At 38.3% G+C, this 12,534-nt stretch overlaps 1 long non-coding RNA gene across 1 annotated transcript in view; it reads left to right on the plus strand.

Moving 5' to 3' along the window:
- Window positions 1-1,589: 1,589 nt before the first annotated feature.
- The window catches only part of LOC117077058, a 29,299-nt gene continuing 18,354 nt past the window's right edge, over window positions 1,590-12,534 (plus strand). The window contains exon 1 of the long non-coding RNA XR_004434660.1: window positions 1,590-1,731. This is a non-coding gene — a long non-coding RNA (uncharacterized LOC117077058). The remainder of the gene's footprint in view (window positions 1,732-12,534) is intronic.

Here is a 12,534-nt window from a genome sequence, read left to right on the forward strand (position 1 = left end):
GGTGCACACACACACACACACACAAAGAGAGAGAGGAAAAGAAAGGAAAATGTCATCTCTGCCCCTATCATGGGAAAAGTATCCAGAAAGTTTAGATGTAATATTTTAGGCATTTGAAAATTTTTAAAAATTATACTAACTTAGGCCAGGCATGGTGGCTCACGCCTATAATCCCAGCACTTTGGGAGGCTGAGGCAGGTGGATTACATGAGGTCAGGAGTTTGAGACCAGCCTGGCCAACACGGTAAAAAGCCGTCTCTACTAAAAATACAAAAAAATTAGCCAGATGTGGTTGTGGGCACCTGTAATCCCAGCTACTCAGGAGCCTGAGGCAGGAAAATTGCTTGAACCCAGGAGGCAGAGGTTGCAATGAGCAGAGATCGCACCATTGCACTCCAGCCTGGGCAACATGAATGAAACTCCATTTAAAAAAAATTGTACTAATGTGGATAGAAACAAATCAATGTATAAATCTTTAGCAAATACGTTACATTATATTTTTTGGCATAGAAGATTTTTCTGCTAAGTTTTAGCCTGAAGCATTTTGTGTGTAAAATTTAATTCCTGACAGAAACAAAGTAAAGGAGAATGTATTTTCAATTTTTGATATGAAACACATTAATAAGGTTGCTGAAACATTTTTAGTCTATAGATGGATTACTACTATAGACTAAAAATAATATACTATACTACTACTATACTATAAAAATAATATACTATACTACTAATAATATACTACTATAGAACAGAAAAAAATAATAAAAAGAAACATGATTCTTTTTCCAAGATATGCAAATTATCTTGTTTTGAAACTAGATTTTGAATAAAATGGTTTCCTAAATATCTTTTTCTCTGAAGCAGTAAAGACTATAGGAGAGCTTACTATGATTTTGGCAGACAACAATTTATTAGTACACAGAAACACAGCTACATTCTTCTATTTTTGGGAAAGGAGACATGCAACTTTCAAGTTTAGAGAACATTCATTTTATCAGCCCATGAAGTTAAAAATTCACAGTGCTATCTATGTACATAGCAGACACTCAGAGCAGGATAGTTGGATCAATAAGCGAGTAAGCATATACTCCTTTTTTTTCTGAAAAGTTGTAAAAAATTTGCTTTGAAATAAATAACTATTATTTATTTCTTTTTATGAACAAGGCAGAATTCCCAGTCTTCAAATCACAGGAGTTTTATTTGAGCAAACTTCAAGCAAAAATTAGATATCTTCCATTTTGCTTCTTTTCCTACAGAAGAGAAGCAGGAAATCAAATACTAGGGGATATACTGCACAAGTATAACTTCAAGAAACCCAAGTCAGTGCAAACAATTCAAAAAACAATGGAACCGAAGACAGTGAACCTTCCAGGGATGCTATGGACATTTATCCCCTCTGCTGACATTTATGTTTCTGTAGTTGAGGTTCAGTTATATCACAGTTTAGACAACTCCCTAGAAACAATGATCCCTGTTAAAGCTGATCCAGAAGCACAGGAATTCCTTTGATGAACTCGAAGAGACTGGTGACAATACCTCCTGAAGGGCCATGTTGCTAGGTAACCGCTTGTTTCCTTGGTCACAGTGAATCCATGGAAGACCCCCAAAAGAGGTTGCAGATTCTTGGTGGACAGCTTTCATATCCCCTCCAGGGTATGTGGTGAAAAATGTCTTCAGAAAAATAGCTTTATGAAGGCAAGAGGACTTTTTGCACCTGCAAGACATGTCTGAAAGGTAGGAAAATTAAATTAAAAGTGACCTTCGTCATGAGTTGAGTGAGAGAAAAAAGCCAAACAAATGTAGATAGTGTTACCAGATTAAATTTCCTTTAGAGACATAAAGTCATGCAGCCTGCATTACTGATTATGGTTCCTTGAAAGAGAAGCAAACTCAGCTGCCACTGTCTCCCCTAATACCTGCTTACAAATGCAGTGCAGTTTCTGTGATCATTGTTGTGATGGAGAGAGGTGGGTTTACTCCTTTAGTAATGGTATATCTAAGAGACATAGGACTCTTCAAGAAAGCATTTGTGATTTTCATGAGAAAAATAGGTAAGATAGCTGAAAGGCAGTATCTATCAGTGTTTCAGTTTAAATGAAATTACTATCATAAAAACACGACTTATACCAGCTCATTAAAGCCACAAATTAGATTAAATAGAGGCCAAAACCCAATATTTGTTTCCTCACTCTTAAATTTCATAGCTGTCTGTGTTCCTCAAACATGCTGATAATTAAACAATATACAATTGGGGATTTGCAGGTTTCTTGAATTTTTTTTATATTAGTATATAACCTGGCTCTCACTTTTTAAAAACTGATATTTGCATCTTCAGTTTTCAAGATTAAGTACATCGTGGTTTCATAAAAGTGTATAAAACTTAATTATAGCTTCCATTTACTACCTATAATTAAGAAATGAATTGTGGGAGGGGCGGAGCAAGATGGCTGAATAGGAACAGCTCCAGTCTCCAACTCCCAGCGCGAGCGACACAGAAGACCGGTGATTTCTGCATTTTCAACTAAGGTACTGGGGTCATCTCACTGGGGAGTGCCGGACAATCGGTGCTGGTCAGCTGCTGCAGACCGACCAGCGAGAGCTGAAGCAGGGCGAGGCATCGCCTCACCTGGGAAGCGCAAGGGGGAAGGGAATCCCTTTTCCTAGCCAGGGGAACTGAGACACACAACACCTGGAAAATCGGGTAACTCCTACCCCAATACTGTGCTTTAAGCAAACGGGCACACCAGGAGAATATATCCCACACCTGGCCGGGAGGGTCCCACGGCCACGTAGCCTCCCTCATTGCTAACACAGCAGTCTGCAATCTAACCACAAGTCATCAGCGAGGCTGGGGGAGGGGCGCCCGCCATTGCTGAGGCTTAAGTAGGTAAACAAAGCCACTGGGAAGCTCGAACTGGGTGGAGCTCACAGCAGCTCAAGGAAACCTGCCTGTCTCTGTAGACTCCACCTCTGGGGACAGGGCACAGTTAAATAACAACAACAAAAAAGCAGCAGAACCTCTGCAGACGCAAACGACTCTGTCTGACAGCTTTGAAGAGAGCAGTGGATCTCCCAACACGGAGGTTGAGATCTGAGAAGGGACAGACTGCCTGCTCAAGTGGGTCCCTGACCCCTGAGTAGCCTAACTGGGAGACATCCCCCACTAGGGGCAGTCTGACACCCCACACCTCACAGGGTGGAGTACACCCCTGAGAGGAAGCTTCCAAAGTAAGAATCAGACAGGTACACTCGCTGTTCAGCAATATTCTATCTTCTGCAAACTCTGCTGCTGATACCCAGGCAAACAGGGTCTGGAGTGGACCTCAAGCAATCTCCAACAGACCTATAGCTGAGGGTCCTGACTGTCAGAAGGAAAACTATCAAACAGGAAGGACACTTATACCAAAACCCCATCAGTACGTCACCATCATAAAAGACCAGAGACAGATAAAACCACAAAGATGGGGAAAAAGCAGGGCAGAAAAGCTGGAAATTCAAAAAATAAGAGCGCATCTCCCCCTGCAAAGGAGCGCAGCTCATCGCCAGCAACGTATCAAAGCTGGTCAGAGAATGACTTTGACGAGATGAGAGAAGAAGGCTTCAGTCCATCAAACTTCTCAGAGCTAAAGGAGGAATTATGTACCCAGCGCAAAGAAACTAAAAATCTTGAAAAAAAAGTGGAAGAATTGACAGCTAGACTAATTAATGCAGAGTAGGTCATAAACGAAATGACAGAGATGAAAACCATGACACGAGAAATACGTGACAAATGCACAAGCTTCAGTAACCGACTCGATCAACTGGAAGAAAGAATATCATCAATTGAGGATCAAATGAATGAAATGAAGCGAGAAGAGAAACCAAAAGAAAAAAGAAGAAGAAGAAATGAACAAAGCCTGTAAGAAGTATGGGATTATGTAAAAAGACCAAATCTATGTCTGATTGGGGTGCCTGAAAGTGAGGGCGAAAATGGAACCAAGTTGGAAAACACTCTGCAGGATATCATCCAGGAGAACTTCCCCAACCTAGTAGGGCAGGCCAACATTCAAATTCAGGAAATACAGAGAACACCACAAAGATACTCCTCCAGAAGAGCAACTCCAAGACACATAATTGTCAGATTCACCAAAGTTGAAATAAAGGAAAAAATCTTAAGGGCAGCCAGAGAGAAAGGTCGGGTTACCCACAAAGGGAAGCCCATCAGACTAACAGCAGACCTCTCGGCAGAAACTCTACAAGCCAGAAGAGAGTGGGGGCCAATATTCAACGTTCTTAAAGAAAAGAATTTTAAACCCAGAATTTCATATCCAGCCAAACTAAGTTTCATCAGTGAAGGAGAAATAAAATCCTTTACAGATAAGCAAATGCTTAGAGATTTTGTCACCACCAGGCCTGCCTTACAAGAGACCCTGAAAGAAGCCCTAAACATGGAAAGGAACAACCGGTACCAGCCATTGCAAAAACATGCCAAAATGTAAAGACCATCGAGGCTAGGAAGAAACTGCATCAACTAACGAGCAAAATAACCAGTTAATATCATAATGTCAGGATCAAGTTCACACATAACAATATTATCCTTAAATGTAAATGGACTAAATGCTCCAATTAAAAGACACAGACTGGCAAACTGGATAAAGCGTCAAGACCCATCAGTCTGCTGTATTCAGGAGACCCATCTCACATGCAGAGACATACATAGGCTCAAAATAAAGGGATGGAGGAAGATCTACCAAGCAAATGGAGAACAAAAAAAAGCAGGGGTTGCAATCCTAGTCTCTGATAAAACAGACTTTAAACCATCAAAGATCAAAAGAGACAAAGAAGGCCATTACATAATGGTAAAGGGATCAATTCAACAGGAAGAGTTAACTCTCCTAAATATATATGCACGCAATATAGGAGCACCGAGATTCATAATGCAAGTCCTTAGAGACTTACAAAGAGACCTAGACTCCCATACAATAATAATGGGAGACTTCAACACTCCACTGTCAACATTAGACAGATCAACGAGACAGAAAGTAACAAGGATATCCAGGAATTGAACTCATCTCTGCACCAAGCGGACCTAATAGACATCTGTAGAACTCTCCACCCCAAATCAACAGAATATACATTCTTCTCAGCACCACATCGCACTTATTCCAAAATTGACCACATAATTGGAAGTAAAGCACTCCTCAGCAAATGTAAAAGAACAGAAATTATAACAAACTGTCTCTCAGACCACAGTGCAATCAAACTAGAACTCAGGACGAAGAAACTCAATCAAAACCATTCAACTACATGGAAACTGAGTAACCTGCTCCTGAATGACTACTGGGTACATAACGAAATGAAAGCAGAAATAAAGATGTTCTTTGAAACCAATGAGAACAAAGATACAACATACCAGAATCTCTGGGACACATTTAAAGCAGTGTGTAGAGGGAAATTTATAGCACTAAATGCCCACAAGAGAAAGCTGGAAAGATCTAAAATTGACACTCTAATATCATAATTAAAAGAACTAGAGAGGCAAGAGCAAACACATTCAAAAGCTAGCAGAAGGCAAGAAATAACTAAGATCAGAGCAGAACTGAAGGAGATAGAGACACAAAAAACCCTCCAAAAAATCAATGAATCCAGGAGTTGGTTTTTTGAAAAGATCAACAAAATTGACAAACCGCTAGCTAGACTAATAAAGAAGAAAAGAGAGAGGAATCAAATAGACGCCATAAAAAATGATAAAGGGGATATCACCACCGACCCCACAGAAATACAAACAACCATCAGAGAATACTATAAATGCCTCTATGCAAATCAACTAGAAAATCTAGAAGAAATGGATAATTTCCTGGACACTTACACTCTCCCAAGACTAAACCAGGAAGAAGTTGAATCCCTGAATAGACCAATAGCAGGCTCTGAAATTGAGGCAACAATTAATAGCCTACCCACCAAAAAAAGTCCAGGACCAGATGGATTCACAGCTGAATTCTACCAGAGGTACAAGGAGGAGCTGGTACCATTCCTTCTGAAACTATTCCAATCAATAGAAAAAGAGGGAATCCTCCCTAACTCATTTTATGAGGCCAACATCATCCCGATACCAAAGCCTGGCAGAGACACAACAAAAAAAGGGAATTTTAGACCAATATCCCTGATGAACATCGATGCAAAAATTCTCAATAAAATACTGGCAAACCGGATTCAGCAGCACATCAAAAAGCTTATCCACCATGATCAAGTGGGCTTCATCCCTGGGATGCAAGGCTGGTTCAACATTCACAAATCAATAAACGTAATCCAGCATATAAACAGAACCAAAGACAAGAACCACATGATTATCTCAATAGATGCAGAAAAGGCTTTTGACAAAATTCAACAGCCCTTTATGCTAAAAACGCTCAATAAATTCGGTATTGATGGAACGTACCTCAAAATCATAAGAGCTATTTATGACAAACCCACAGTCAATATCATACTGAATGGGCACAAACTGGAAAAATTCCCTTTGAAAACTGGCACAAGACAGGGATGCCCTCTCTCACCACTCCTATTCAACATAGTGTTGGAAGTTCTGGCCAGGGCAATCAGGCAAGAGAAAGAAATCAAGGGTATCCAGTTAGGAAAAGAAGAAGTCAAATTGTCCCTCTTTGCAGATGACATGATGGTATATTAGAAAACCCCATCGTCTCAGCCCAAAATCTCCTTAAGCTGATAAGCAACTTCAGCAAAGTCTCAGGATACAAAATTAATGTGCAAAAATCACAAGCATTCTTATACACCAGTAACAGACAAGCAGAGAGCCAAATCAGGAATGAACTTCCATTCACAATTGCTTCAAGAGAATAAAATACCTAGGAATCCAGCTTACAAGAGATGTAAAGGACCTCTTCAAGGAGAACTACAAACCACTGCTCAGTGAAATCAAAGAGGACACAAACAAATGGAAGAACATACCATGCTCATGGATAGGAAGAATCAATATCGTGAAAATGGCCATACTGCCCAAGGTGATTTATAGATTCAATGCCATCCCCATCAAGCTACCAATGACTTTCTTCACAGAATTGGAAAAAACTGCTTTAAAGTTCATATGGAACCAAAAAAGAGCCCGCATTGCCAAGACAATCCTAAGTCAAAAGGACAAAGCTGGAGGCGTCACGCTACCTGACTTCAAACTATACTACAAGGCTACAGTAACCAAAACAGCATGGTACTGGTACCACAACAGAGATATAGACCAATGGAACAGAACAGAGTCCTCAGAAATAATACCACACATCTACAGCCATCTGATCTTTGACAAACCTGAGAGAAACAAGAAATGGGGAAAGGATTCCCTATTTAATAAATGGTGCTGGGAAAATTGGCTAGCCATAAGTAGAAAGCTGAAACTGGATCCTTTCCTTACCCCTTATACGAAAATTAATTCAAGATGGATTAGAGACTTAAATGTTAGACCTAATACCATAGAAACGCTAGAAGAAAATCTAGGTAGTACCATTCAGGACATAGGCTTGGGCAAGGACTTCATGTCTAAAACACCAAAAGCAACGGCAGCAAAAGCAAAAATCGACATATGGGATCTAATTAAACTAAAGAGCTTTTGCACCGCAAAAGAAACTACCATCAGAGTGAACAGGCAACCTACAGAATGGGAGAAAATTTTTGCAACCTACTCATCTGACAAAGGGCTAATATCCAGAATCTACAAAGAACTCAAACAAATATACAAGAAAAAAACAAACAACCCCATCAAAAAGTGGGGAAAGGATATGAACAGACATTTCTCAAAAGAAGACATCCATACAGCCAACAGACACATGAAAAAATGCTCATCATCACTGGCCATCAGAGAAATGCAAATCAAAACACAATGAGATACCATCTCACACCAGTTAGAATGGCAATCATTAAGAAGTCAGGAAACAACAGGTGTTGGAGAGGATGTGGAGAAATAGGAACACTTTTACACTGTTGGTGGGATTGTAAACTAGTTCAACCATTATGGAAAACAGTATGGCGATTCCTCAAGGATCTAGAACTAGAGGTACCATATGACCCAGCCATCCCACTACTGGGTGTATACCCAAAGGATTATAAATTACTCTACTACAAAGACACATGCACACGTATGTTTATTGCAGCACTATTCACAATAGCAAAGACTTGGAATCAACCCAAATGTCCATCTGTGACAGACTGGATTAAGAAAATGTGGCACATATACACCATGGAATACTATGCAGCCATAAAAAGGATGAGTTTGCGTCCTTTGTAGGGACATGGATGCAGCTGGAAACCATCATTCTTAGCAAACTATCACAAGAACAGAAAACCAAACACCGCATGTTCTCACTCATAGGTGGGAACTGAACAATGAGATCACTTGGACTCGGGAAGGGGAACATCACACACTGGGGCCTATCATGGGGAGGGGGGAGGAGGGAGGGATTGTATTGGGGAGTTATACATGATATAAACGTTATGCACATGTACCCTAGAACTTAAAGTATAATAAAAAAAAAAAAGAAATCAACAACTTATAATATCAAATTTCTTCCTGACTTTGTGATAGCTCTGAGAGTACTTTCAGTTATCCCATCACCATGTCTGGCATGTAAAGAGTACAATCATGACCCATTTTACAAACAGAATACAAGCATAGAGAGGACAGAAATTCTGGGTTTTAAATATAAAAATAAAATGGTCTAAGAAATCAGAGAGGCTGAATTCATATTTCCTTTCATCCAAATTTAATGCTATAGAGTTCATAGTAATTCTGTTCTAGCCCATGCCTCAGAAGTACCTGGCTTTGGCGTGATTCCACTGAATTTGAGATTCTAGCTCAATATTTTTTGGAAGGAGAAGGAGGCTGAGAGATTCGAAAGTGTGCCCTTTGCTAATTGAAAAATAAAGTTGAACATGCTTTCCTTCCTTCCTTCCTAAATACAAAGCCCTCATGTTGAAGCAATGAATATAAATGGAACATTTAGAAACTGAGTCATATGCTATACTATTTTGACAACCCTACATGTCTTAAAGGAGCCCATGACCTGTGTATGATGTGTGCTCAACATATCTTTATGCAACTTAAGAGCTCAACTTCACCTTAGAAAGTGGGCCATCTATCACTTCCTCCTTCACTCGCCTTACAAAGTTACATAATCACCAACTTGACATTTTAATTAAACAGATAGCAACTGTTGCTGCAGACAATTTATGAGGCTTATAAATTTGTGATTGTAAATAACATTGCAATCTTCTGATGAAAGGGCTTATGAATTGATGTTATATTATCGTTGTTCATCCAGCAGTCTCAGCTCACCTGATCCTTTTTGTTAGCCATTCTACATCTTTTTTCAACCAAGACTAGATGGCCAATTCAGATAACGCCAGCTGTTTTAAAGACACTATAAATCATGGCTGGCAAATGCTGTACAGTTTCAGCCATGGCACCTTCTGCATGGCAGCTTTATATTGGAACATTAATAAAATTAATTCCTCTTTCATAAAGGTTTAGATTTGTAATTTATGATAGCTGTTTGTTCACTGCATGCAGAAAGATTAAAAATGAGTAAACCAATATACTAACTAAACTTCATTTGTCTGGTTTTATTTTCCTTTGGAGAGGGGAGGTGGGAGCATTTAAAAAACAGTTTGATGTTATCTGGAATGGCGTTCTCATAAGTTCTACTACTGAGGGCTTAACTTTTGTTTTCAGTAAATAATAACTGCTTGAATTTATATGTTCTATTAACTAGTACAATTATTTATATGTGTTTAAGTGAAGTAATTAAAATAAGAAAAATCAATATTAATGATTTTTCTTAATAACAACTGCACCCTAATACTGATAGATCTCTTCAGTTATTTAAGGAATGACAGTAGTTATCTGCATCTTGTATGAATTCTAGTGGTTAAGATCTCTGGTCATTTACTAACGTAACTCGAGCAAGTTACCCCGTCTCTCTGTGCCTAAATTTCCTCATCTTTAAAGTAAAATAATGTTTCACTAGGTGATTGGAATGATTAAATGAGTTAAGTCATGTAAATAACTTAGTATAGTGCCTACCACATATCAAATGTCAATAAATGTAAACTGTAGAAGTATAATTTTAGTAATAGCAACACTTGTCATTATAACAGTAATATTACAAAACAAAACACCCATCCCTGAGACACAGTCCACATTATCTCTGAATATTAAAGATACAGAACTGAGGGTCAGAGATTATGCTAAGTGCCTTGACCAGGGTCATAGCAGTCACTGTTTTTCAAATTCCTAGGACTTGCCGGTCTTGCGGTTTTGACTTCAATGATGTGCACATTAAGGCAGTTGTAGATGGAGAAGTTTGAGTTATACAACCTGGAATGTACCCTATTTTTTATTTTATTTTTAAAACTAAATGATCAGAAATGATCTCGTTTTGCTGAGATTTCTCCAAAGGAGCAGACTGAAGAAAAATTCCATATGGAATTTATAATAGAAGTGACAGAACTAAGATTCTGAGAATGTCCCAGAGTTTTTTAACACAAGCTCCTTCCAGCACACTGCCCTTTATCACTGTACCCTGGTGTGGTGCGTGGAGTAATATAAGAATGTAAGGAAAGGATCCAGACTTTGGGGCCTACAAGCAGATTTCACACTCAAAGACAGTCAGACTAGTCGTCTATTGATTGGAATTTTCTTAGCTGAAACACAACCATTCTTCAATTCATTTTTCAGTCCATTCTGAAAAAAATGAAATGCATTGAGAGAGAGAAGAAAGAGAGAGAGGGAGAGAGGGAAGGAAGGAGAGGGAGAGACAGGGAGAGAAAGATGGTAAGGGTGTTAGCTGCCTACTTATTTGTATTACTAAAGTTTTAATTGCCTTCTATTATTAATAAATGCCTGGTCATTACCGGGATAATGCCATAAAGAGTTTTAGTTTAAACCAGAAAGAAATCTATGATGATGAAAGTAAACTAAGATGATGAGATAATTTTCACTTATACTTTTAAACTTAATTTCAACTTGAGGTTGTTAAGCTTAGTCTTGCAAAACTACACAAGACGGTATAATAAAAACCCAATCAACTGGATCTTTTTTATCAAATCTTGTAATTATGTGAATTTTATTTTCCTTGTGTCCTACTTTAAGGAGATTATATAAGCAAGATAAAACCATGTCTCATACTTTAGAGGGAGACTTCCAGGTTATTCTATTAACTCAACCCCTCATTGTGTAACCATCGTTGGAGTTTGTCATCACAAGACAAAAGTCACTGAAGAAGGATTTACCCATATTCATTGTCCTTATTTTTCATATTTTATTTTGGCAGAAAATGGCTAGCATATTTCAGTAAAGACAAAAGAACCCAAAAGTCAGCTAAACTTTCACTCCTGTTAATCCTCTGATATATTATTCTATTTCCCCTCAATTTTCTCTCATAATTACCGGCTAAAACTCCAGTTTTAGATGGCAGGATTTATCTGCTTTAGGAATAATAAGATTCAGAAATTTTGAGTTTGTTTCTCTAATGTTTGTTAATTTGTTTTTATAACACGATGCTTTTTGATAATTTCAAGAAGCAATATCCAAACTGTTAAATAATTGCTCAAGTGAGAAAGAAATGAGATGCATATATGTTATGATTGTTTTACATAATTAAGACCAAATGATTGACTTTTGAATTTAGTGGCAGATACAGAAACAATTTTCTTCTTGATCATAGGTCACTTGAGAAAATTTAATTGGGAGGCCGAGACAGGTGGATCAGGAGGTCAGGAAATCGAGACCATCCTGGCTAACACAGTGAAACCCCGTCTCTACTAAAATACAAAAAAAAAAAAAAACTAGCCGGGCGTGGTGGCGGGCGCCTATAGTCCCAGCTACAGGGAGGCTGAGGCAGGAGAATGGCGTGAACCCGGGAGGCGGAGCTTGCAGTGAGCCAAGATCGCGCCACTGCACTCCAGCCTGGGTGACAGAGTAAGACTCCGTCTCAAAAAAAAAAAAAAAAACACTTTAATGGCACAGTAATGATATTTTTAGAATATGAAGCTTTTTAAAGAACGATGCCATTTTAGAACATAATCGCTGTGCTCTTCTACTGTACTAGCTCAGTTAATAAGTGAAAAATGAAAGATGTTTCTACATTGTACTTCATGAAGGCAACCTTAATAAACAAGAGGTGTGTGGTTTCCTATCAGCGAAATTGCTATTAGAGTCATAATAAATGTGCTAGAAATAGAGAATACTTTCTCTTAAGATTCTTGGTGACAGAAAATAATCTACCAAGAGAAAAAAAGAGACCGTAACTATAGAAAGATGTGATTTCTAGTTTTACTTCACACACAAAAAATATTTAGATTAAAATTTAAAATTATTGGCTTAACATAATATACAGCATCAATTACAGAAAGAGAAACATCACTCTTTCTAAGGAGAAAGGGAAAAGTATAAGAATAACAATGAATAATAAACCAGAGAATTAGTATAAAATATATTTTATATCTCAGTGGTATAAATATAGGAATACAAGGAGAATTGGACTGTTGTAAGGTGAA

Source organism: Trachypithecus francoisi, unplaced genomic scaffold (genome assembly GCF_009764315.1).
Source record: "Trachypithecus francoisi isolate TF-2019V2 unplaced genomic scaffold, Tfra_2.0 Lachesis_group0, whole genome shotgun sequence".
In the NCBI taxonomy this organism is placed as follows: domain Eukaryota; kingdom Metazoa; phylum Chordata; class Mammalia; order Primates; family Cercopithecidae; genus Trachypithecus; species Trachypithecus francoisi.